This window comes from Myotis brandtii, unplaced genomic scaffold (genome assembly GCF_000412655.1).
Source record: "Myotis brandtii unplaced genomic scaffold, ASM41265v1 scaffold390, whole genome shotgun sequence".
NCBI classification, from domain to species: domain Eukaryota; kingdom Metazoa; phylum Chordata; class Mammalia; order Chiroptera; family Vespertilionidae; genus Myotis; species Myotis brandtii.
In genome coordinates this window covers 93,928-99,073 of record NW_005364954.1, presented here as the reverse complement: position 1 = coordinate 99,073, position 5,146 = coordinate 93,928, and positions in this window count along the sequence as shown.

Genomic DNA, 5,146 nt, shown 5'->3' with positions numbered 1-5,146 from the left:
ATTATGTAAAACAATTCGCATCCTATATTAGTAACTATGTTAACATGTCCACTGCCTTTTTGTGTTCCACGAACAATAATCCTAGGTCCTTTCATGTATTAAATGAGATGAATGATCTTATTCAATACTTAAAATTAACCTTATGGAGAAAATACTATTTTGTGTTCATTTTCCAAATGAAGCACATGTGTGCATACATGCACACACACACACACACCCCAGAGACTTGGGCTAGTAAGTGCCTAGGCCACCCTATTAGGAAGTAGCAGAAACAGAACCCTAATGTGGGCTGTCACCCCCGCACCTGGGCCTGTGCAGAATCAAACCCTGCACTGGAAAGGCCTAGTCACAAACGCTTTGTCACTAACACTCCTGGGGACGGGTCTCTGGGAGTCTCCGCGAGCTGCTCACGCATTCGCTCCCTGCAGGGCACACACACTGGGCACTGAGCCTCCTCTCGGTTTCCTGACTACTTGTTTATCACCTTCCAGCTTCTCCACTCACGGCTCTCCAGCTTCCACCCTAAACTGGCTGGAGAAATGCCTGCACATTTGCATAAACTCCACCCGAAATGCTTAGGGAAACAGAAGGTGATCTGTATGGGCTACAATTATGTATGCGAAGCATTGTGTGTGTGTGTATGTGTGTGCGTGTGTGTGTATGTGTGTGCGCGCGTGTGTGTATGTGTGTATGTGTGTGCGCGCGTGTGTGTATGTGTGTGTGTGTGTGTAGGGGGGTGGATTGCAATATGTCCCCATTTTCAAATGTAGTCGTTTGCAGGTGCTGTGGGAAGGAAATATGCAGCGGCGGCATCCTGGGCGAGGGGGGGGGGTGCGCCGATGTTCCTAGAAGCAGCACGTGGGTGATGTGTCAGAAAGCAGCCAAGACAGACCTATTCCCGGGCTGCCCGCGTGAGGCGCCTCTGATCCCTCTCCAGGTGGGTGAGCGCTAAGCGCAGGCCCGTGACTTCAGTTCGTAGAACTAGAGACAAGATTGCTCCCCTTTACCAGACGCCTGTCAGCGCGAAGGCCATGGATCACAGCCGGCCAGCACTTTGTATTTAGTCATTCGTGCTCCGCGTGTGTGTGTGTGTGTGTGCGTGTGTGTGTGTAGGGGGGCAGATTGCAATATGTCCAATGTAGTCATTTGCAGGTGCTGCGGAAAGGAAACATGCAGCAGTGGCGGCATCCTGGGCGAGGGGGGGGTGGTGCGCCGCTGTTCCTAGAAGCAGCACGTGGGTGATGTGTCAGAAAGCAGCCAAGACAGGCCTATTCCCGGGCTGCCCGCGTGAGGCGCCTCTGATCCCTCTCCAGGTGGGTGAGCGCTAAGCGCAGGCCCGTGACTTCAGTTCGTAGAACTAGAGACAAGATTGCTCCCCTTTACCAGACGCCTGTCAGCGCGAAGGCCATGGATCACAGCCGGCCAGCACTTTGTATTTAGTCATTCGTGCTCCGTTCAGATCAAGGTGGTGAACCCCGTGCAAAACAGCTCCCTCTCCACGCCTCCCATCTGCTTTCCCAAGACTTTGGCAACAAGTCTGATGAAACGCTGCCAATCAGTTTCGAGAATGTCCGCAGTTGACCTCGGCTGTTAAGATGATGCCATCTTCATGTGGTTCAAATGGGGTTATTGCTTCCCCTCAACGTCCATCTCACAGGAAGGGAGCGGACAGGACCCCACTGGACTGAGCATCACCAGCCACAGCCAAAGCCAGGCTGGCAGGTGCTGCCCCATCTGGAAACCGTGGGAGGGTGCCAGGTGTGAGACACAGGTGCACCGTGCACGAAGCGACTACGGCTGCAGAGCTGCTGATGGAGAAGTTTCAGGGCTACCCCTTCTTCTTCCCTGTGACTAGAGCTTGGATTTTATTCGATCGCTGTCCTGCTCAGAAACACCCGCTCCTGGCTGGTGGTGCCCAATCTATCCTCCGTATTTAATTAGTAAACTTATTTGTCAACCAGAATGTATTCAGACAACATATTAGGCGCTGGGAGATAAAGCCGGGTCAAGGCTGGTTCCAGGCCGAGATGGTGCTCCAAGCCCCATGGAGAGGTCTGTGATGCGGACATTTACATGTTGATTCCATGTAGAATGAGGGAAGCATGTGGGACCAGAAAGAAGAGAGAGGACCATTCTGTGTGTAGGTGGCTCCAATCAGATGTCAGGGAAGAGCAGGCATTCGAGTTGTGAGTCCAGGACAGGAATGAAAAGACACAGACCTGGGAGGTAGTGAGGTCCGGGCTCAAGTCTACAGTCAGCCTCTTTGGACATGTGTTGACCTCTCTGGGCCTCGGTTTTCTCATCTGTGAAATGGGGATAGGAGTTATTCTGTCTGGACGGCCTTAGCCAAGACAAGCTTCTTGGGACCCAGTATCTGTCTGATCTCAACAACAGAGACACTGGCTTATATAACACAGCCTGTGGGAGCATCTCAGCACACACATTTGTTAATCAATGAATATCAGATAATTGTGAGCTGGCTGAATGATTAGCCACCGATTCTTAATGAATCGAAATTCCATGTTATATCAAGACCAAGAAAGCTAGGAGGTTCCTGGTGGTGAAATTCTAATTGTGGCGACGACTCGCGGAGTCCATCCCCCAGGGCCGGATACCACGTGCGGTTTTACAGATGATGAAGGGGATGTGATGAGTGTTTAAAGCAGCCGTGGGCAAACTACGGCCCGCGGGCCGGATCCGGCCCGTACCCTTTTATTTAATGATGTTTACTTTGAATTTATATTAGTTCACACAAACACTCCATCCATGCTTTTGTTCCGGCCCTCCGGTCCAGTTTAAGAACCCATTGTGGCCCTCAAGTCAAAAAGTTTGCCCACCCCTGGTCTAAAGCCTGGCCCGACACTCAGCATGGGCTGGACTCCAGGCTCCGCTGACGGCTGGGCTCCCAGTCTCCCAGTCTCCCGGGGCCACCACATGCCTGCCAGTGACTGAGGGGAGGGAGACAGAGGTGCTATTCCTGGCGCTCTGAACAGCGAGTGGAAACGGAAACAGAGTGTGAAGAGAAGGAACAGTGTGTCCAAAGTTCTCTATAGTCTGCTCCAGCCGGTTGGCCAGGAGAGAAGAAAATCCCAACATGTGAGTGTTTGCTCAGCTCACCCTCAGTGACACGGAGAAGCAGGACTGGAACTCAGGTCCCAGGTGACCAACTCAGGTCTCTTCCCACTAACCCTGCAGAAGTCAGCCCGGAGTTCTCTCCTTGGCTTCGTCCAAGGGAGATAGGAGTGTCTTCCATGTCCCCAGCACTAAGCATGGATTAAAAAAGTAAAACCAGCCCGGCCGGTGTGGCTCAGTGGTTGAGCATCAACCTATAAACCAGGAGATTATGGTTCAATTCCTGGTCAGGGCACATGCCCTGTTGCTGGCTGGATCCCCAGTGTGGGGTGTCCTGGAGGCAGCCAATCAATGACTCTCTCTCATCACTGATGTTTCTATCTCTTTGTCTCTCTCCCTTCCCCTCTGATACCAATTTAAAGAATAAAGTAAAACCAGAAAAAATATGCGTGAGAAAGAAGCAATTTCTGTTGCCAACTTCCAATTTGGAAGCACATCTGGGCGGGGCTGGCTGGCCGCTTATGGGGGAACTGATGTCGCTGTTGACTTTGGACTGTGTTCGAGGCTCCAGGAAGGAAAGAAAGATTCTCTCCCAAGAAACTCCTGGGAATTAAAAACAACACAAGCAGAGAGGAGGAACCAAGATGGCGGCATAGGTAAACGCCTATATTTGCTAACTCCCACAACCACATCAAAATTACAACTAAAATACAGAACAACCATCATCCAGAACCGTGGGAAAGCTGGCTGAGTGGAAGTCCTACAACTAGAGAGGTAAAGAAGACAGCACAGTGAGGCTGGCAGGGGGTGTGGAGGCGAGGAACGGGCTGGTCGGACACCCACATGAGCCGCTTTTCTAATCTGGAGGGAGATCGCCTCTTTGGAGGCCGCCTGGAGGAGAAAGGAGTCCCAGCCCCACACCAGACCCAGCCCAGGGTCCCAGAGCTGGGAAAGAAGTCTCTATAGGCCGTAAGAACTATAGACTTTAAAAACCAGTGTGGATTGGGGCTGAGTGACACACAGGCTGCTGGAGACCCAGCTGCTCCTCTTAAAAGGCTGGCACTGCCAACTGAATTTACAAACTTCTGCTTGTTCTGAGCTCCAGTGCCGGGTGAGGCTCTGGGGGACCCAGACAGATACAGGGAGAAACTAGACTGTCTGGCATCTGGGCAGGAAAGCAGGGGCAGCTTTATTCCAGATGGAGGTGCTCACAGCGGTCATTGTTCCTGTGCTGGGACCTCCCTGATGCTGGGCTGACTGACAGCCATTGCTGTTTGCTCTGCCCTGGAGATTCCCTGAGACCCCGCCTCATCCATTTTATAGCCCCACCCAAGCTGTGTGCAGCGGCTTTTGCATATAAATGGCCTGTCCTTTCTTAGCCTAAAACCTGTCAAACAAGCTGCAGCTGAGTCAGGGAGCCCAAAAGGTATCAACAAAGGCCCAAGGCCCGCACCAGCACCAGCCTGCCTTACTTTACAGTTGGGCCTCTTCTGGGCACTTCCAAATCTGATACAAGAGGAGGAATCTGCAGATCTCTCTGTAGCTCCTGTTGGGTGGCCCCAGGCAGTGGCTGACTTTGCACCTCCTTGGAGATCCCAGAGTCAGTGTACCCAGTGGTCAGTGTGAGACCATACCAGAGTACAACTCTTCACATCCATAAGCAACACACTCAAGGGGCAGACTCAGTGAGCACCAAAGCCCCACTGAAGCAAGTCCTGCTCCATAAGGGTGTCTCCTGCACAGCAGCTCTCCCACTGTAGTCACAGCTGGTCCCCACAGCCAATTGGCCTGGCGGTCAATTCCTCCCAGTGATACCGACAGCAATCAAGGCTCAACTACAACAAGACTGTGCACACAGCCCACAAAGGGGTGCCCCAAGGGTGTCCACCTCAGGTGATTTGGGAGGCTGAGCCACTGGGCCCTATAGGACACCTACTACACAAGGCCACTCTATCAACTCAAGGAGACTTAGCAGCTACCCAATACATAGAAACAAACACAGGGAAGCAGCCAAAATGCAGAGACAAAGAAACATGTCACAAATGAAAGAAATAGAAGAAAGCAAACTACTGGA